Below are 22739 nucleotides of genomic sequence, written 5' to 3' on the forward strand. Positions count from 1 at the left end.
GAAATGAGATGAAAGTTGCAAACTTAACATCTATAAAGTGAGAGCAATACATCATGGAAGCCAATTAAATTTCAATAATTTCCTCTCTTGTTTTGGAGCATGCCAATCTAGACATTTTTGTCATTATAGGCTTTGCTTTCAAGATGATGTGGAGACTGGGGCACCTGGGAGGGTCAGTTGGTTAAGCATCTACCTTTGGCTCAGGTCATGATCCCAGGGTCCTGGGATCGAGTCCACGTTGGGCTCCTTGCTCAGCGGGGAGTCTGCTTCTACCTCTGCCCCTTCTCCCTGCTTGTGTGCTCTCTCTCTCTCTGACAAATAAATAAATAAGATCTTAAAAAAGGAAAGGATGACGTGGAGACAGACAGGATGGGTAATACACTGAGGTCAAAGTCAGATTCTCAAAGTTCTCAATTACCTGAAATTTTTGACTAGATGAAATTAGATTAAAAAGTTGCTCAGGTTTAGAGTAGAGAATGTGGCTTAGGAGCATATGAAAAGTAGGAGTTCTCAGCAAACACTGGGTCAGCTCAAAGTCATCACAAAATCTGAACAGAAAGCAGAGCTAGTGGTGTACCTTAGACTGGTCACATATTTTCTCTAAATTTCCTTTTTTACAAAGTGGCTTGGAAGAGGCTTTATATAATGAGATTCTAAACTAGATTGGAAAATCAATCTACTTCAGGTGCTGAAATACCCAACAATTGTGAATAAATTGTGGGGCACAAGAATAATAGGCTCTTGGAGTTAGAAGGAATCTCAAATCTACCTGTGCTTCTACCTAGTTTTTTTTCTGATCTCATTTTGAGGTTGCTATAAAAAAACAATCACCTTTGATCTCTAGCAATAGAAAACTTACTATTACACACAGAAAAGTTACAGTTTTCAGATGACTTAATGGCTAGAAAAACGCTTTCTTAGATTGTGCAAAATCTGTATTCAATAACTTCATTCATCTCTCTTATTTCAATCCAGTGAAGGCACATTCAATTTCTAATATCTCTTTCAGATTTGACCATGATATGTTCCCTAAAATTTTCTTCAGGTTGATCATTCTTATTCTTTCAAAACTTCTTTCATAGGCCGTCTGGTTTTGAGACCCTTAAGTAAATGACCACTATTCACATTCCATCTTGCTGACATCCCTTTTAAAGTCTATTCTTTCAGAATTGAATACAGTTTTCAAGATGAGCCTCCACTGATAAGATCAGAGTACCACATGGCTGTCACTCTAGAACATGTTGCTTTAGACCCCGAAGATTGTTTGACCACTAGGAACTACTGACTCTTGTTGAAGTTAATGGTAATTTCAATCCCTTAAGTTTTTTTTATGAGTAGTCTTGTCTCCGTGCTCCTATATTTGTAAAATTTGTTTTGTCCTTCCTTCCTTCTTTCCTTCCTTCCTTCCTTCCTTCCTTCCATTTTTTGCTGCAGCTAAGTGCAGTATTTATCTCTTTTATATTCCATCTGTTTCAATTTGTCCCATTTCTCCAGACTGCTAAGATAATTTGTGATTTTGTCTTTAATATCCTTTCCATTTGCTATTCCCATCTGTAATTTGCAAGTTTGATTGTGTGTTTCTTACAGGAGAGCAAACTATCACAGGCTGCTGACTCACTCCCCTGAGCCCAGCCCAATACAGGTGACAGGGAGACCAAAGTTTCTGCCAAGAAACATTAGAAACTTGACAAAAACTGAGGCTTGGTATGAGAGGGATAAAAATGAGCCCAAACTAGTTCCCACTGAGGGAAAATAGGTTCAGCACGTACATTTTAAGTTTCTCTGGGTAGACCACTGCCTACCAATCAGCACTGCAAAATGGAAAAAGCAGCTGGAGGTGAGACTGGTGTCAGGGTGTATGGGAGTGACATCTGGCTCAGGCTGAGCCACGGGCTTTCCTCTCCCCTCACCCATCTGTGCTCTGTGGGCTGGGCAACTACCAACCGCTAAAGAGATAGTGCTGAAATAGAGTGGAGTCAGCATGGAGGTTTAGACTGAAACATAAGAGACCCCCCTTTCTAGGGGTGCCTGGGTGGCTCAATTGTTAAGCATCTGCCTTCAGCCCCCATCGTGGTCCCGGGGTCCTAGGATGGAGCCCCGCATCGGGCTCTCTGTTCAGCAGGAAGCCTGCTTCTCCCTCTCCCACTCCCCCTGCTTGTGTTCCCTCTCTCACGGTGTCTGTCTCTGTCAAATAAATAAATAAAATCTTAAAAAAAAGAGACTCCCCTTTTTAGGGAATTCTTTCCTTTTCAAAGTCATCAGAAGTACATCAACAGCAGCCTGGAATTTATCTCCTTCCTCCAGGTACACATTACCTTAAGAGATGCCTAACACCCTTAGGAAATACATGCTCACAGGGGATAATAATGAAATATTTTAGGATTAAAATCTCTATAAAAGAAAGACAACAAATAGAACAAACTTAGTTATTAAGCAGAATTAAGAAATCAGAGAGAACAAGAACAGAAACTAAGGATAATGAGTACCTTAAAAGAGATAAGAGATTATATGAGAAACATGAAGCAAGAATAAAAAAAAGTCAGAAATAAGAATCATTTAGAGCCACTGAGTATAAACATGTATAGTTGAAATAAAGAACATGGTAGATGAGTCAAAGAGAAGAATGAATGAGACTTAAAAATGAATTAATTGGTTGGGATATTTTGTCAAGGAATTCTTCCAGCAAGTATCAGGAAGGGATAAAGAAAGGCAAAATATAAAAGGATTGCTAAAAAATATGGAGAAAAGACATAAAAATGCCATAATATAATAGAGGTCATGAAAATGAGAAAAATTGAAATTACAGGAATAGATTATTTCCTACTGTAACAGAAGGCTGGAGGACCTCAGATTGTAAATACTGTTAGAATGTCATAAACTAAGAAAAAACCCACACTTAGATACATTGTAATGAAATGTAAGACATCTGAGTACCACATGGCTGTCACTCTAGAACATGTTGCTTTAGACCCTGAAGATTGTTTGACCACCAGGGACTACTGACTCTTGTTGAAATTAATGGCAATTTCAATCCTTTAAGTTTTTTTTTATGAGTAATCTTGTCTCCATGCTCCTATATTTGTAAAATTTGTTTTGTTCTCCCTTCTTTCCTTCCTTCCTTCCTTCCTTCCTTTTTCCTTCCTTCCTTCCTTCATATCAAAGACAATAAGTAGCTTCTAAAAACTTTCAGAAAGAAAAAGCAGCTCTTGTAATACAAAGGAACAAGGATCAGATTGATATCAAACTCCTGTGAGAAAGGCAATGTAAGACCTTAACTTCTAATTAAGAGTTTTATATTAACTAAACTATCAATTTAAATGCACCGTTGTAGATAAGCAAGGCATCAGAAATTTTACCAGCTATGCTTTTGGAGAATCCTCCTTGAGGAAACACTCAAAGATATATATATAAAGTAAGTCCATGAGGGCACTATTGGATGGGAAGTAAAGTTAGGATTACTGTTAAAATGAAAAACCACCTAAAGATATATCCTGAATAATTTTTGAAATAATATCAATATGGCTGGGGTGGGGGATATTGTTGAAGAAGCACGGGGAGGGGGGAACAGGAGCTACTAAGTTATCACTTTGTCAAGGAATGAGGTGTTGGGTGGAGCTTTAGTTAATGAGAAGCCTAAGAAACTGATAGGGGAAAATGAATAAAGTATGACAAACAATGAGACAAGAAATAAGATGGCTAGGGATCAAAAGGTAAGGATATATGGTTGGGTAAAAACAAAATTTAATCCTTATACAAAAAATATTCAATAAGTTTTAATGGATAGAAAAAGATGAATAGATCAATACAAATTAAAAGAAGTATATTATATATTAATAAAGAGTAACCATTTTTAAGAAAGTGTAATAAACATGAATATGTGTGCATTAAAAAATTACCTTAGGGAAATAATTGAAAGAACTATGGGGATAAATAGATGAATTAACAATTAGGATTGGATATGTCAATTAGAAAAAATAAACAACAGAGTTGAATTACTAATCGATATAAATTACTTTCATCAAATAGAGAACCCACCTTCTCAAAACTCAACAACTTCCAGAGAACCAAGATCATACATAATATATACTCTGATTATACATGTAGTAAAATAAGGAATCAATAGCCAAAATAGCTGAGAAGTTTCATATGTTGGAAACTTAAAATAATCTGAACACTTGAAGAAGAAATTATAAGGGAAATTGCAAAATAGAACAAGTAACACAGCTGTGACACAGCTAGTGCAGTTCTTAAAGGAGATTTATAGCTTTAAATACATTTTTCCACAGAAAATAAGGAATAATAAAAACATTCAATCGGCTTGTAATCATGTTTTCATTCAAGTCATGGGTGACAATGTTGAATGGGACTGAACCTAAGAACAAAGGTCCTAAGACTTCAAAGATCTCCCTATGTTAAATCAGTCTCTTAATTGATAATCCTGGAGCAGGTATTTCATTGTGACATAAGTACATTAAAACTCAGGCAATAATGTTCTATGCCACAGTAAAGACATCATGGGTATTTCTGTCAAATGACACTTAAATACAGATTTATGCTGTCCATAGCATTCTCTTTTATGTTCCAGGCAATTTTCAAAAAAAAAAGGAGGAGAGGAGGAGAGGGGGAAGGGAGGCAGGAAGGTGAGAATTTCTAGGACATGGTTATTGTGAATCTTTCCTGACTCCCAATGACTGTCTCTTTACTTGAAAATTATTGATGCATTACTTATTTACTAATTTGTTCAAAATATTTCCTCAGCTGAACATCAAACTTACCAGCCTCTATAGTTTGTATTACTAACTTTATCTCTTTTTTGAACATTGCAACAGTTGTCCATCCCCAGTCTTGCTTTTACTTAGATTTTGCACAATTCTTCAAAATTTCACAATCTAAAATGTCTGTGGCAGGTAGTAAGGTGGAAGCAAGGAGCAAGGGTGAGAGTCAGTGAAAATTAATCACACTAGACTCCTAAGATGATGTCTTTGGATGATTAGTTATGATCATGAAAGGAAGAAAATCTGGGAGCTCTAATTTTTTCTTTCTTGATCCTGAAAAAATCAACGGTCAAGAAAACCAATGGGCAAGATCAAGAAAGATGTTGGAAATGAACTATTTAACTTGTTCAGGTAGAAAATAATTATTTTTATGTATAATAAAACATTACTCTTACTTGGCACACATGATCGCCTACTCCCACAGTTCACTGCCCTGTGTGTTCCCAACCAAGGGGCACGTTTCATTCATTTATTGCATGAACCCATGTGAGGGCTGAAATGTAAATTGCTGAAATTTAACCTTTTTTAAGGTTTGAAATTTAACTTTTTTTAAGCTATGAAATGGCAATGTAACAGCAAGTACAAGGCATTGAATGTCCAGTAGAGAACAAAAAGATAGAAGCTCTGCTCTTAGGACACTTACCTTCTATACAGGGACAATGTGATGGATGAAAGTCTCCTAAGCCTAGAAAGTTTAGAGTGAATATATTGTTCAAACATGGACACTTATGAGAGTAAAAGTTTGGGGGCACTATTAACAATTATGTTGGGACAATAGGACTGTTGAGGGCAAACCAGTATGTGTGGTCTCCCAACTTAGAGACGATAGGATAGGGGCACCCGGGTGGCTCAGTCGGTTAAGCCTTCGACTCTTGGTTTCAGCTCAGGTCATGATCACAGGGTCCTGGGATTGAGCCCCCACATCAGTCTCTGGGCTCTGCATGGAGTCTGCCTGGGATTCTCTCTCTTCGCCCCCCCCAACTCCTCCCCCTGCGTTCTCTCTCTCAAATAAATAAATAAAAAAAATTTTTTTTAAAAGAGAGGATAGAATAGGTTTGTAATAATAGCAGTGACAGTAGATGGTACTATTTCTTGAAACCTACATGTGCTAAGCACCCTAACAAGCACTAGGCACCTCATTTCTTTCACAGCCCTATGGGATGGGATATCGAGACTTTTAGAGGTTCCCAAGCTGTCAGTGCAGGGAGTGATATTTGAACCTGTTAAAATCCAGAGCCAGTGCTTGTAAACAGTGGGTCCGTTAAGTAGGAGACTCTCTAGAAGCTTGAAAGAAGAAGCTTCTGGACACTTAGGGAAACAGAATATTTTATAGAACGATTAGTCAGCTTCTAAAGGACATTATGTCAAGAAGTGATACAAAATGAAAATGTGAATAAGCCTGAAAAGGGGTGAAAGACCTGGAGGCTGGGTTGGTGACAAGTGACTCTGTGAGGTCAGGGACATTTATAGACACTGTACAATTTTTCTGTGCCCATGTCATGAACAACGGCCATGATACCTTCTCACGTAGCTTGGACCACTGGCCATTAGTCTTAACTTGTATTTTTAATGTTTGTGCATATTTGATAAGTAACTGATTCCTAAAAGATGTTGACAGACTCAGAGGATTGAAATCATTTCATTACACTACTTTCCAATTGTCCACCTGTCAGCCCTCACATCATTTGTCCAGGGCACTTGCTATGTACTGTGAGCTCTTTGGGGCTAATGATGTAAAAAGAATTTGAACTTTCAACAGTAAATAATCTGCTAGATAACAGCAGCTAGCTGGATAGAGACCATCTTTGGTGCCACGAACATCCTCCCTCCTGCCAAACATTTTTGTCCTGTGGAGCACCCTCCAGAACTCACTTTAACATCTTGAAAATATTCCCTGAGTAAGCAGTTTTGGTCTCAATGTCCTTATCTCTCTATGTGGCAGATGTTTCTCCGACTAATGTGTGTTTATATGTATATATGTATAAAAATGAGAAGTTGGCAAGAAATAGAAATGGACTTCTCTAGATAGACTGCCTCTGTTAGTGCTAATATTTATCCATCTATCTTGCCACACTCTGCATTACTGGGACTCTATATGTACAGACAATCTCTTTCTGAAATTATAAACAACATCTTTGCACTTATTATATAATGTGATGGAGCTAATAGTACCTCAATAAATGCTCCTAGTGTATTATGACTTTCCAATCTCTGTTTTGTGGTGATCAACATAGAATCAACTGAAATAGTTTTACCACATTTGTAATTAAGCCCTCAGAAAAAGGAAAGAATTAGAATGTATATTTTATGACACAGTTCTTTGCAGCAAGATACATGTCAATGTAACTTTGCTCTTTGCTAAATATAAAATGGCCCCCAAAAGTAATTTCACTAGGTCACAAAACTCTTCTTTCTTTTTAAATAAACACAGTTTCTCTTCCAATAGATAAGAAAGGAAATTCACTGGCTTCAGCTTATGTGAGGTGAGGAAATCGGGGGAGGCTATCCTATTTGAAAGGAGAAGAATGTGCACAATGAAAATAGTTAGAGACCCCAGGTCCTGGTTGGCACCACTTTCATCTAGTGTGTGATAGCAGGAAACAGGGTGGATTAAAATCTTTTTCAGGTGGATTGAAAAGGTCATTCTCATTACTCTCCTCAGATCATTGGAGGTTCTATTTATTTTCTGCCTCTTTCCACTTGATACTTCTTTCTAGTTTCCAAGTTTTTCTTCCCGAGGTGGTGGTCAGTATACAAAGAATTCCCTAACTCTGGCAAGTGGAATTATTTTTCAAATTATTAGTATTATAGTAATTGTTATTACCACTTTAAAGATATTCCTGTCCAGATACTTTGAATGTTACAGCAGGGACCCTTATTATGAAAACTCATGACTTTGGGTTTCTATCCCTAATAAAATATTAGGTCAATTGACTCAAAGAAGAAGAACTCCAGCTGGAGTCTTTTGTGACTGTAGGGGAAATAAAATAGAAGAAAAAGAAGAAAAAACAAACAAACAAACAAAAAACTCAACAAGCGCATAACCATAGAAGAAACCTCCAATGTCTTGGGTTGGTAATTCAATGTAGCATAAATTAAGTTTATAGTTGTTAAAATCCAATTCCGTTACTAGGACTGGTTAATACCCTACCTATCTATGAGGTTGGAGAAGTTTCCCTCAGTGGGAAGATCCCTAGTGATATTAGCTACTCCATCATTTAGCCCTTGCATAATTATTTTGTAAGCATACACGTATCATCATCATCATCATCCTCATTTCTCTGGTACTCACTAACTTGTGGCATGACAATAATAATTTGAAACTTTGTGCGGTCTTTTGTAATAACTAATCCAGGATCTGAAGACATTTCTAACTAGTATTTTCCATGAACCTTTTTTTAAAAAAGAGAAATTTGATTGCCTATTTTCCTTTATCTACAGTCCCTACAGCTGCATCAAGTGAATGAGAAGTGAATGTTGAGTTCATTTAGATCTCCTGGAAAAATAGATCTTTCATGGGCAAAGCTAACATCTCATTGATGTTGTGAAAACCTAAATTTCAGATTTCAAGGAAGGGAGTGTATTCTTTTGATAGCATATATAAGTGGGAAAGCTAATCTTACAGTTTTTTTTCCCCCTTAACTTTCTTATTTTAGGCATCCCCTGGGACTAAATATTCTCTTATATGAGTTCCATATCTAGTATTGTTCAAAATACTTTATTACAATCATATTTTTTTCATGTAATTTGGTTTATTGGGTGTGGCATTAACTTCACCACTTTAGCAGGTACAGAAGAATGAGACTGGTTACCATGCTATATGACTTGTCATTCTAAGTTAGCTGCTTTAAGCATCTTTTCCCCCAGGGTGGCTAGGGTTCAGAGTCCTAAAGTCTAGCATATGATTCCCCTACATGGTCCTCAGGCCCAAGTCTCTGAAACAGAAGCCATGTTTGTCATTTTTGTCATCAGCATGATTTAGTACTGCAACCTCAGTCAAGGTGTGGCCTTGCCAGACAGTAAACATGTAAAAAGAATGTAACTTCCTTCAGGCAGTAAAAGAGATTAGTTAAAGGAAGTTGGCTGTGACCAAGATAGAGCTGGAGACTGAAATCAAAGGATTTGTTTGTAAGAGTCTAGAAATCATTTCCTGTTTTCATTATAAAGAGGTTCAGCGTGCAGGTCTATAGTCCTGTAAAGTCATTTTGGGTGCATTTGTGACTCCTGGTTCTGTCTTTTACATCTCGTCTGTAGGAGATGCCCATCTTTGCTTGGAGAGCAAAACTCTTCACTTGATAGGTGAGTAGATTTCCAATTCCTGAAAGGTTTTATGTGTTAAGAATTGAAAAGTAAATCTACCTTTAGAAATTCATATTTTTATCTTGAGTGTGAGGATGATTTGTTGTCATTGAGAGAATCTACATGTTTCTGGTATCCAAAGTATACGGGATACTTAAGAGAATTTGATATTCAAAGCATTTGACCGATGTATCTTAGGTTGAAAATTTGAAGTGTGTGATCAAGCTATTGATTCTAGACTTGAGATATTAAAATGCATGAAAGAATATGATTTAGTTCTAAAGCACTGGTTATAAATAGTTTATAAGATTTCTAAGTTGAGGGATGTCTCTTGATCTCGAGTTTGAGCCCCACATTGGGTATAGAGATTACTAAAAAAATAAATAAATAAAAAGCATAAAAAAATAAAAAATAACAAATAAACTTAAAAAAAGATTTATAAGTTGAACTTACAACTTATGGACTACTGGGTTTTTGCACTTACAATTTTGATAATTTGCATATTAGCTTAAAAAAATCTAGTGACTACAAGTCATGGTCTCCCTCAACAAAAAGTCCCCCTCTAACATCAAAACATTCGTGGTGACACTTTGTACTGGTGCAGAAAAAAAGTCCTGCCTGTCTAAAAAATGCTGCCTTCCTTCTCCTAGCCCTACCCTGTCACCTTCTTTGGAAGCCTTTCCTGATACGACTGTACCAGGTCGAGCCACTCCCTCCCACCTTCAGCCTGCCTCTAAGGAGTTTGATTTTGTACTATCTTATTACAGTTCCTTATTTCTACTTCTACCACTCGAGTTACCCAGAAGTTAAGTATTTATTTACATTCCTACCCCTGCTACCTACCAAAGTTCATGTTTTGTTCTCCTCGTTGTGTTGGGCCCTCTGAGGTGTTATACAGAGTCTTTGAAATGTTATATAGTATTGTTCTATAGTCCAAGAAGATGCACATTTTAATTCAGGAGCTAAACCTGCTCCGTATGAAGCAGCCATGAACAAGTAGTACTGCATAGTTCCTGGAGGTTCTGATTTACTAGTTCAGAGTGGGTCCCAGAGATCTACGTGTGTAAGGAATCTCCAGACGATTCCAACGGGCAGCCAGGTTGGCTACCGCTGGATTAGAGGGTGGAGGTTATAATCCAGGAAATTAGTTTAAAGGCACTAGATTATTTAAAACTCATATTCAAAAACCTGACTTAGTGCATAGGTAATGAGTAGAGCAAGAAAATGATGGTAGTTTTGAACGCAGAGCCATCACCTGCACTCACAACCCATTTGAGTGCCTCTCCCACTGGATTTCGAGGCCCATGAGTACCTGAACACAGTTGGGGCCTTGGCCTTAGTAGATAAAATGATTGCGGATCTTCCTTTCCCTGGGCTGGGAAAGTGTCTGGAAAACTAACAAGGGGCCTGCAGTGAGGGCCAGAAAGCTGCAGATTGTGGAAAGAGCGTGGCTCAGAAAACTACAAGGATCTTTGTGTCAATCACAGCTCCATGGGATTGTGTGGAGTCCCTTTGGTCTCCATGAGACCAAGTGAGAGCTGAACAGGTGGGCTGGGTCCTCACTGTCCTGAGGCAGACTAGGGACCTCAGCAAAGACCAGCAGATTTTCTGCTTTACACCTGTGACTTAAAGGGTGCCTTTACTTTTCATCACCTGTGAGGATGCTGCTTTTGCCCCATACTCTGTCCTTGCCACTGAAGCACATTTCAGTCCACACAGAAGTTCCTCTGAATATTCAGGGAGGGGGAGATTGGACAGCAGTAGTGCATCCCAAGTCTGGAGGGAAAAAAAAAAGTGGTGTAAGAGATATTTAAGATGAAATATTAAATTAAAAAGACTACTGAACTAGCTAAACCCGAAGACATGATTTCCTAACTAAACAACTAAGGAATTACAGATAAGGTGGTTACAGTTGACACCCCACTTTAAAGAGCTGGAAGGTCAAGTGCACAAAATATCTCAAGACAGAGCATAATCGTAAAGAGATAGAAATAATGGGGGAAAAAAGCATTTTAGTGGGGAAAACTATCCAATTTAAGAATGAAATGCTACATCTTTGTGGGGCAAATATTGGGTAGCTTGTTTTCAAAAAACAGAAAATTATGAGAGATAACTATTAGTGGAATAAAAACGTTATGGTAGGATTCACAAATTAATTAGAGGAAAAAGAATAATTAGAAATGATCAAACTCACAAAACCAAGGAAATTTTCTTTTAAAAAAAGAAACTACAATTTGAAACATTTGTGTGTGTGTGTGCGTGTGTGTGTAAAATCAAGTATATTAGCCATTATTGTATAGGCAAATAAACTGGATACTCTTATTAAAGAGGACTGTTTTGTTGTGCTGTAATATATACCCACTTATCACTAATTATAATAATCACACTTGAAACGAATACAGAAAGCTTGAAAATAAGGGTGAGAATAGAATAATAAAAAAATAATAAAAAATAAATAATAAAAAAATGGTAAAAAATATGAAACAAGATAAAACTAATAAAACACCTACCAAAACACCCTGAAAAGTATTGTATATGCCAGGGATCTAAAATCCAAACACAGATCTTCCTCCATTTATAATGGGGTTGGTTATGTGCCAATAAACTCATTGTAAGATGAAAATATCATAAGTCAAAAATGCATGTAGTACACCTCATCTACTGAACATCATAGTTTAGCCCTGCCTACCTTAAGCTTGCTCAGACACTTATATTAGCCTATGGTTGGGAAAAATCATTGAACACAAAGCCTGTTGTATAATAAAATGTTGAATAATTCGTGTCATGTACTAAATTGTGTACTGTACTGAAAGTGACAAACAGAATGGCTATCTGGGGATAGAACGGTCATCAGTGTGTTGGTTGTTGACCCTCATGGTTGTGTATCTGACTGGGAGCTGCCACCACCGCCCAGGATCATGAGAGAACATCGTACAGGCTATTGCTAGCCTGGGGAAAGATCCAGAAATTCCAAGTATGGCTTCTACTGAATGCATGTTGCTTTCACATTACTGAACAGTAAAAAAAAATGTAAGTCAAACCGTCATGTCGGGGACTCTGTAAAATGAGTTGATGAGGATACCTGGGCAAATGAATGGCACCTGAAGATTCTAGAAGACTAGTAGTCCCATTCTGCTACAGCTGTGCCTAAGCAAAGGGAGATAAAGGCTGATTTTATTTAATCTCATTCTATTAATCTCTAATCTATTAGTTTTTAGCATTTTATGTATAAATAGATCCTGGTCATCTTAGGGGCAGGTGAAATAGTCTCCAGAGTGATGATTATGAGGAGTGTGTGTGTGTGTGTGTGTGTGTGTGTGTGCATGTGTGTTTAAGAGCCTTTTTATATAGCATAGCATAGCTGGGAGAAATCCAAGCCAAATAAAATGAAAGTTGAAGGTCTAAGGACATATTTCCTTAGTTTTCTGGGCTGTAGCCTCAATTTCCACAGAATGACGTGGGGGCCGTCTCATCTGAATCATTTGAAACTCCCCTAGACAAAACACTCACAGTCCCAGCCTAGGGAATAAGCTTGCATTGGCAAGAGGCTCGACTAACAAACCTATTTCTCTGATTCTTATTTTGACATTACAGTGAATATACAATCTTTATTTTTAAAACACACACACACACACACACACACACACACACACACAATTGTTACATCATTTTTCCTTGTGGGTCAGGAATCACTATGCATTATTTTTGTCTGGCCTTCATTGATGAGGTAGTTCAATTAAATAAATTATGTGTTGCTAAGTTTTCTGATCTTTAAAGCATTCTCTAACCTATGCTTTCTGCATATGTATTTGAGGGTAGGAATACAGCTTTTCTCCCAAGTATTTCGAGGAGGGGCAGTGTTACTTCAGGAGAGAGAAATTTTTTTTTTGAGAAATTTTTATGTTAGATATTTCTAATTCCTTTAGTTGGATTTCCAGCATCAATTGTTGGGGCTAGAATATATATATATATGTATATATATATATACACATATATATATACATATATATTTATATAATTTATATATATTTAACATATTAATATATATTTAATGTAATGGAAGCTCCATATAGGTATTAAATATATATATTTAATTTAAGGGAAGCTCCTAAGGATAGTCACTAAGTTCTTGCTGTCAAATTCACAATTCTGTTACTTAAAAATTATTTCTTACTTATTTTTAAAGATTTTTGATTACTTATTTGCCAGAGAGAGAAAGAGAGAGAAAGCACAAGCAGGGGGAGCGGCAGGCAGAGAGAGAAGCAGAGTCCTCGCTGAGCTGGGAGCCAATGCAGCACTCGATCCCAGGACCCTGGGATCATGACCTGAGCCAAAGGCAGATGCTTAACCAACTGAGCCACCCAGGTGCCCCTATTTCTTACTTTTGAGATAAAATTCAGTTCATCATGGAGCAATGGGTGTTATATTCAAACAATGAATCATGGATCACTACATCAAAAACTAATGATGTATGGTGACTAACATAACATAAATAAAATTAAAAAAAAATTCATCATTTTAAAGTGTACAATTCATTATTATTTTAATGCACAATTCAGTGGCACTTAGTGTATTTACAGTGTGCAACCATCAGCTCTCTCTAGTACACCCTGGACCCACTAAGTAATAACTTAATTCTTCCTTTCCCCAACCCTTTGGTTTATGTCTTTATGGATTTGCCTAGTCTAGATGTATCATAAGTGATAACGAATTTTATATGTCAACTTGACTGGGCCACAGGGTACCCAGATATTTACTCAAACATTATTCTGAGGGTTTCTGTGAGAGTACTTTTGGATGAGGTTAACATTTAAATTAGTAGAATGTATAAAGCAGATTGCTCTTCCTAATGTGGGTTGGCCTCATCTGATTAGTGAAGGCCTGAAGAGACCAAAAAGGGACTTCTTCCTGTCTGATGGGCTTCAAACTAGGACCTTGACATTTTTCCTCCTTTTGGACTGGAACTGAAACAGTAGCTCTACCTGGTCTGGAGCCTAACAGACTTTGGACTGAAATTAAACTTTACTCTCCTGGGTGTCCAGCTTGCTGATTCACCTGCAGATCTTGCCAACCTCCAAAATTTCATGAGCCAATTTTTTTGTAATAAATTTCATTTTCTGTATATATCTCCTATTGATGCTGTTTCTCTCGAGAATCCTGACTAATATAATCATATAATAGGAATTATATAATACGTGGCCTTTTGTGTCTGGCTTCTTTTACTTAGCATAATGTATTTGAGGTTCATCTAAGGGTAATATGTGTCAGTACTTTGTTCCTTTTCATAGCTGGATATTATTCCATTGTATGTATTTACCACAATTTATTTATCCATTCAAACATTGATGAACATTGGGATTATTTCTAACTTTTGGCTACTATGAATAATGCTGTTATTTTTGTGTACAGTTTTATGTGTGGATATATGTTTTAATTTCCCTTGGGTATATACATACGAGTGGAATTGCTAGGTCATATGTTAGTTCTATATTTAAATGTTTGAATAATCACTAGAGTGTTTTCCACAGTGATTGCACAATATTACACTGTCGTCTGCAAATGCATGAGGGTTCTTATTTCTCCACATCCTTGCCAAACTTGTGATTTTCTATTTTCTTCATTAAAGCCAACCTAGTGGAGAGCACCTGCATGGCTCAGTCGGTTAACCATCTGCCTTTGACTCAGGTCATGATCCCAGGGTCCTGGGATTGAGCCCTGCATCAGACTCCCTGCTTAGCAGGGAGCCTGCTTCTCCCTCTCCCTCTGCCCCTACCCCTTGCTCATGTTCTCTCCCTTACACTCTCTTTCTCTCTCAAATAAGGAAATAAAATCTTAAAAGAAAATAAAGCCAACCTTGTGGATGTAAAGTGGTATCTCATTGTGGTTTTGATTTGTGTTTCCTTAACAATCAGTGATGCTGAATATCCCTTCATGTGATTGTTGGTTATTTTTATGTATTCATTGAAGATATGTTTATTCAATTCCTTTGCTCCATTTTTAAATTGTGTTATTTGTATGTATGTGTTCTTTATGTATTCTGTATACTAGCCCCTTATCAGAATATATTATTTCTCAATATTTCCTCCCCCTTCTGTAGATTTCCTTTTCATTTTCTTAATAATGTCATTTGTAGCACAGAATTCTTAATCTGATGAAATCCAGTTTCTCTATTTTCTGTTGTTCATGCTTTTGGAATTATACTAAGAATCCATTGCCAAATCTGAAAATATAGATTTTCTCCTATGTTTTCTTCTAAGAGTTTTGTAGTTTTAGCTTTTATATTTAGGTCATTGATCCATTTGGAGTTAATTTTTGTATATGGTAGACGTCTCACTTGATTCTCTGCATGTAGTTATTCAACTGTCCTAGAACCATCTGTTGAAGGGTGATTTACCCATTAAATGGTCTTGGCACCATTGTTGAAAATCAGTTGGCCATGGGTATTTGCATTTTTTCTGAACTCTCAATTCTATTTATTCTCTATATGTGTGTTCTTATAACACTACCACATTATTCTGGTTACTGTAACTTTTTTACTAAGTTTTGAAATTGGGAATTCCCAGTATGAGTTCTATTACTTTATTTTCCTTTTCAAAATTGTTTTGGCTATTTGGGGCCTTTTGTGATTCTATATAAGTTTGAGAATTAAGTTTTCCATTTATGAAAAGAAGGCCATTGGAATTTTGATAGGGATTACTTTGAATCTGTAGATTGTCTTGGACACTATAACCATTTTAACAATAACCAGTGCCATATTAACAATATTGGATCTTCCAGGCCATGAACATAAGTCTTTTCATATGTTTAAGTTTTCTTTAATTTCTGTCAGCACTATGTTCTGATTTTCAGTAAACAAGTCTTTCATCTGCTTGGTTAAATTTAGTCTTAGAATGCTATTGTTAATAGAATTGTCTTGTTAATTTCCTTTTTGAATTGTTTATTCCTCATGTTTAGAAACATAAATTTATTTGTGTGTTTATCTTATATCCTACAATTTTGCTAACTTCATTTATTTTCTGTAGCCTTTTTGTGTGTGGACTCTGGAATTTTCTGTATACAAGATTGTGTCATCTGTGAATAGGGTTAGTTTTACTTCATTTTTTCCAGTTTAGATGCCTTTCATTTTTTTATTGCCTCATTTCTCTGGCCAGGACTTCCAGTACAATCATGAATACCAATGGTGAATGCAGACATTCTTGTCTTGTTCTTGATTTAGGGTAGAAGTTTTAGGTCTTTTGCCATTCAGTATGATGTAAACTGATGTTTTCTCCTAAATGTCCTTTATTATGTTAAGGAATTCTTTTCTATTCCTAGTGTGCTGATTGTTTTTGTCATGAGAGGGTGTTGAATATTGTCAAACATTTTTTCTTTATCTATTGAGATGATCCACCTTTGCATTCCTGGAATAAATTTGGAAAGTTTTTAGCCACTATTTCTTCAAATATTTTGTCTGAACTTTCTGTTTCTCTTCTCCTTCTGGGAACCCCATCATGCATATGTTAGTATGCTTAATAGCATGCCATGGAAGCTTAGAATTTTTTTTTTCTTTTTCTACTCCTCAGATTGGATAATCTCAATCAAACTATCTTTAAGTTCACCGATTCTTTCTTCTGCCTGTTTGAATCTGTTTTTGAATACTTCTAGTAAATTAAAAAAACATTTCAGCTGTTTTATTTTCAGCTCCAGAATTTTTAGTTTTTTTTTATAATTTCTATCTTTGTATTGCTATTACTGATTGATTCATTGATGTATGTCTTCAGATTGTACAAATTTCTTGCCTTTTACTGAATCATTCATATACTGTTCTCCTGACTTCCTTTAGTTCTTTCTTCATGGTTTCTTTTAGCTCTTTGAGCATATTTAAGACAGTCAATTTCAAGTCTTTGTCTAGTAAGTCCAATGTTTGAAATGGTTTTGTTAATTTCTTTCTTTTCCTGTGAATGGACCGTACTTTCCTGCTTCTCTGTGTGCTTTATAATTATTTTGTTGAGATGTGGAAGTCTGAATATTATGATGTGGTAATTCTAGAAATCAGATTCTATCCTCTCTGCAGGTGTTGCTGTTCTTATTTGATGAAAGCTGGATCTATTCCTTTCTTAGTGACTTTTCCAATCTGTACAAAAACTATGTTCATTTTTATATGTGGTCACTTGAGTGTCTGTTGTATTATCACGGCATTTAGTCAATGACCTCACAGAGATTTCTCTGAGTGTTTAGGTCCAATAAGAAAAGAAAAATTTAAAAATGCATCTATGTTTTTAAATTTCCTCTGACCAATGTGGTTGGAAAAGCCACTTCAGTCAGCATGGCTTGATATAATGGTCAGCCTATGTCCTGGCCCTTCTGCTATTAAAAGCAATTGTCACAATGGATAATCCTACTTTTGGAATACAAAGTCCTTATTCCCCAAACTGACATGGGCTAACCACATGAGGGTCATGCGTGCCATCCCTACAGTTGCCACAGGGCTTGGGAATGGGGGATGTTCTCACTAAGTGAAACACACACACACACACACACACACACACACACACACACACACACCACAAAAAGTCAACCTCTTTCTACCTCAAGCAGTCTACCTACAAGTGTTTGTCTAGACTCCTGAGTTCCACAATACTTGTTCTGGATAGTTCTTGCCAGCTTGAAAGTTTTTTGATGGAAAAACCAATTCCTGAAGATTCTTATTCAACCATTTTTTTTTTGTGATGTAACTCCTTTTCTGTAACTTTTGTTCTTCTCTTGATAAAGAAGAATTCAAAGCAATGTTTAGGCAACTTAGGCAAAATCACTGTGTAAAGTCTTGGTAGAAATGACTCATTCACTAATTTTCCTACTTTGTTGCTATGAACCATAGAATAATAAGTGGGCATCTGGAAAATATATCAGGATTTTAAAACAGCCACTGTGGATAAACCATTCCTTTGCATTCTGGAACCTCCTGGGGACAGTAGAGAAATATGGTGTTTTTGAAGGTTATTGTAAGCAGTGTGTTTGTTTTTATAATTAGTTATATTAAATTCCAGAAGAAAAGATCATTATTGAAGAGCATTATATTGTGAAAAGAGAGGAAAATTTAAAATAATTATTATTGTGGGAAACAACCTCATATCCATGAGTAATTGGTTTGGGATAAATTTACAGTATGAGCTGTATGCCATTATGAAACATTTCTTAGAACAGCTCAACCAAGGTATCTTAGAAGCTTGGGAAAGTATAAGTAATGAGTTAGTATGAGGCTTTTCTTTTCCAAAGCAATGCTATTCTTTTCTGGGTCACATGTCCAAGTCAGCAAGCTTCTTGAGAGGAAGAGGTAATATCACACAAACGAAATTTTAATTGTCTTTAGTAAAACACACTTACTTCTTGGAACTTCAACTCTCTGGAAATAACTACAAAAAATGGATATTCAGTTTTTCCTAAGTTTTTAGTAGAGGAAATATTAAGAAAACATACATTTCTACTATGTAATGCTAATAACTCTCCACAAGGTAAACTGCTTTATTTTTTTATTTTATTAGCAGGGCTTAAAGAGATCAGATGTTCCTGACCTTGGCCTAACAGTAAATGAATTTTAAAAGTCTTATCAGAGAGGAGAATTTATAAATCACTGAGTCAAACTCTCTGGTTTTATAATGAGACCTAAAAATGCTAATTGATATAATCCAATTTTGTGTTTTGTTAAGTAAGAACAACTTGCTTTCTAGGTCATTCTGATTTTAATTATTAAGTTTATTGTGCATTTTAATATATCAAAATCATAAGTGTTTTCTATAAAATTCCTATAAATCAGAATTTACTCCTAAATTTAGTTTTTTTCCCCCAACCAATTTGTATATATTTAGATCTTAAAAACTCCCTTGGCAAATCCACAACAAATGTGGCAGATTATAATCTGAAAATAGTAACAGTAATAAGCATAGAAAAAGTAAAAGAATAATGACAGACTTAGGTATTTCTGGCACATGAGAGGTCAGTTTTTGAGATATTTGACATAATATAGAGTCTCAGTGTGTACAAACAACCTGATAATTTTGTTAAAAATTCATAACTTAGCATTTTAGAGGGAAGACATTTTGATAAAAGCCATATTGTATAACCTTTAGTTTCTGCATTCATTAACTCTTTTGAGAAGCAAATGATTCACATAAGGAGGAATGTTTCTGAGGCACTTATTCATCTCACATGTATGTCTCAATGAATCCCATGGTATGAAACATTTTATGCAACTTGACAAAAATTATATTGACTACAGAGAATTAAAATATTATAAGAGAAAAACTCATTTCAAGTATGTATGGATAGCTGTCTACTCAGTTCTGTGCCATTTGGAATGTTTACAAAATTTTATGAAGAGATAATTGTACAGTTGCAAACATATATGCATAAATGTGTAGGACGTGTGTATATGTGTATACAAACACATACGTTTATATTTTACATTTCCTTTTCACAGTATGCGAGAAATACAAACTTTACTTAAAGAAAATCGTGGCTATTGACATCTCTTTGAAGATTTTGCCGGGCAGTGTGGCATGAACATCTGCTATATGCTGAATGGTTCTGATGGTGTTAACTGAGAAGGAGGAATCATTTCACTGGAGACTATAATTCTCAGCTTCAATACTAACTTTCTAGCTATTGCAAATGTACTTAATTGTCACTTTAAACATTCTGGGCAATAGACTCAGCAGTAACAGATTTGTAGGGCTCACTGCGGTTCATTCTCTGAGAGCTTCCATCTTTGTCTTTTGAGAAATGAATATGAGTCCTAGCACTACTCTAGGAGGTATCAACTTTTTTGTTTAGGTTTGCATTATCTTGGAAACCTTTTTCTCTCTCTTCAAATTGCAACTTCTTAAGAAGTCTTTGTGAATTTTCCCCCTTTTCTGCTTGTTGATGTTCAAGATGGCGGCTGGTGGCTACCCCCTCCCCCCTTCCCCCTCCCCCCTTCCCCCTCCCCCCTTCCCCCTCCCCGCCTCTCCCCCAGCCTCAGTTCCCGAGCAAGGTGCACAGCTGTGGGAACCTGGGCGGCCACACAGAGAGGATTTTGCAGTTGCTCAGTTTGCGATACAATGAACACATGAAATATTCCAGTCAGAAACAAAGATCGCTTTAATGAAAACTCATAGGGGGAGAGAAAACAGGTGAGACCACATTATTTAATCCAACTAAAACCAGGGAACTTTCTTCTTTATCTTCAAATAGTTTATTTCTAAAGACACCATGATGTGACTTTTCCCTTTGCTCTAACTGACATAAGGATGAATTTTCAATTTATGTGCACTATGAGATGTCAGAGATTACTAAGGTAGTTTGTGGAATGTATGTTCCTCAGAGCTTCCTGGGTTCCCTATGAAGCAATTTTGTTGGAAAACTGAAGATCCTAAAGGAGCTCTTGAGGTCTCTTCTTAGAACTTTTATGAAGTGATAAGTGAGTTTCAATAAAGAGTCAAACAGCAATAGGGACTCAGGACAAGTGGTGGAGGAATGGTGTGGAGGAAAATCTGCCTCTCTATAGATTCCCCTCTCCTTTGCCTTAGCTTTCTTTTTTCCTTGTTTACCTTTTCTTTTCTTTTGCTCCCCTTTCTCCTCTCACATTTTATTTTATTTTTTAATTTATTTTATTTTTAAGATTTTATTTATTTATTTGAGAGAGAGAGAGTGAGAGAGAGCACAAGAGAGGGGAGGGTCAGAGACAGAAGCAGAGTCCCCGCTGAGTGGGGAGCCTGATGTGGACTTGATCCTTTGACTCCAGGATCATGACCTGAGCCGAAAGCAGATGCTTAATTGACTAAGCCACCCAGGGACCCTCCTCTCACATTTTAGAGTGCAGTCTCTTTCTCCTGTCTATGGGTCCTCTGACCTGTCCCCAAAGCATTTGTGTTACATGTATGTATTTATTACTTTTAGAAATCAACCAAAAATTCTGATATAATATGTTGAATGTGACTGAGAGGAAGATGCTGAAATTGTGCTTAAAGAAGAACAATGTTTTCTATTTCATCAGAGAATCTGGTAACTTTTATGAACTGTGGAACAATAGTATTTATGGAGAGGTTTCACGAAGACAAAGCAAGCCCAGAGCCAGGATCTAGGGCTAAGGAGGGATAGGTGTTGGGGAACTGATGTCTGCCTTGGAGTCAGAACACTCACTGGCCTGTTGCTCTGAAAGTGTTTCAGGAGAGGGGTGTCTGGGCCTGGCTGGGGAATTTTGCAGGAGGTCACACAAGGTGAGGAACTGGGAGTTGTTGATCTACTAGCCTCAGGAATGATGCTACAGTGAGGTGAGAGTCTTGAAGCAAATCTTCACGAGCAAGCTATTAGTCTAAGTAAATAACCCATTTTACTTGGTTCCTTTCTTATTTTCCTGTACCAAGTAACTTAGTTATTTCTGCTTGTTGTCAGTGTTGTTTATCACAGGGACATGAAAATATTTGTGGACTTACTTTTCAGCCTGCATCACCTTGTCATGGGTGAGCATCAATATGGTGTATCACAGTTATTATACTTAGGTTACATGTCTTTTCCTGAAGACTGTGAAAAATTAATAGCACATTATTTTTTATCATGATAAATATGTTGCCTGGCAGCACTTTTAAGCCAAATTTTAAAGTCAAATGTGGAATATAATGACAAGACAAAACAAAACAATCTCAAAAGCTTCCCCTGATTCCCACCTCTTAATGAAGCACTTTGTTCACAGGGTTACACAGATGACCAGAAAATCTCAGCACTTGGGTGGCTCCTGGCATATGTGGTTGGCAGGATTTAATATAAGAATAAAATTTTGTAACAGAGGTGAATGGACCACACTGATTATTTCTGCAAGGATGCGTTTTTCCCAATATTGTGGTTTTTCCTATTGTGGAAGACTCAGCTGAATTCTGCTGGTCTCAGACTCTGTCAGCGAGTATATTCACACTAGTTTTCCTGAAATTTGTGTGTCATTGCACACACTTTCCCAGATTTTATAAACTCTGCTAAACCATGTCATTTACTCAGGAATAAATATAGAAAAGCCATTCAGTTAACTAATGATATTAATTAAATGTTTATTTGGCAGGGCATTGCACCATGCCCCTGAAGATTTGCTATGTAATGAGAAAGAGAATTTGTGGTTTCTGAGAGCCAGACATGCCAGATTTAGTGTTCTAGGGCAAAGAAACTATATATAAGCAAAATAGGTTAATAACTCAGTGTCTGTATTCAGATTTATTTTCTCTTGACAGACTGAGGCCTGTCCCGAGAAGTATCTGTAGCATGGTGAGCTGGTCTAGAATCACATAATATGAAGAGCAGTTAGAAGAATTAGGCATTTTTAGCCCGGGGATGAGAAGACATAATGGGGACAAGACAGTTGTCTTTAAACATTTGAGAAGCTGTCAGATGGGAAAGGATTAGACTGGTTCTGTGAAACTCCGGAGGGCATAAATATGGTGGAAGTTTCAAGGAAGCAGGTTGGGGTTGAAAAGAAATTTCGAACAGTTTGATTTATACAAACAAGGGATGAGTTCTAAAACACCATAGGGTGTGTTCACGGAAGGAATTTCTGCCCCAATTAATTCCTGGACACATGGATTAGGTATCTTTGAAGGTACCTTCCAACTCTTAGATTCTGATTCTTGGATGTGAAAATTCCACTTGATATAGAGTCAGCTCTGT

The 22739-nt window shown here is 36.6% G+C and overlaps 1 protein-coding gene across 1 annotated transcript in view; it reads left to right on the forward strand.

Moving 5' to 3' along the window:
* The first annotated feature begins 8990 nt into the window (after positions 1-8990).
* Positions 8991-22739, forward strand: part of LOC114212155 (uncharacterized) — a 58378-nt gene continuing 44629 nt past the window's right edge. Inside the window, exon 1 of the mRNA XM_088021783.1 lies at positions 8991-9074. The gene's annotated coding sequence lies outside the window, so the exon portion shown is untranslated. The remainder of the gene's footprint in view (positions 9075-22739) is intronic.

The sequence above is a fragment of the Eumetopias jubatus genome, unplaced genomic scaffold (assembly GCF_037043125.1).
Source record: "Eumetopias jubatus isolate StellerSeaLion01/CBP00866 unplaced genomic scaffold, mEumJub1_p1.0 scaffold_3, whole genome shotgun sequence".
Classification (NCBI taxonomy): domain Eukaryota; kingdom Metazoa; phylum Chordata; class Mammalia; order Carnivora; family Otariidae; genus Eumetopias; species Eumetopias jubatus.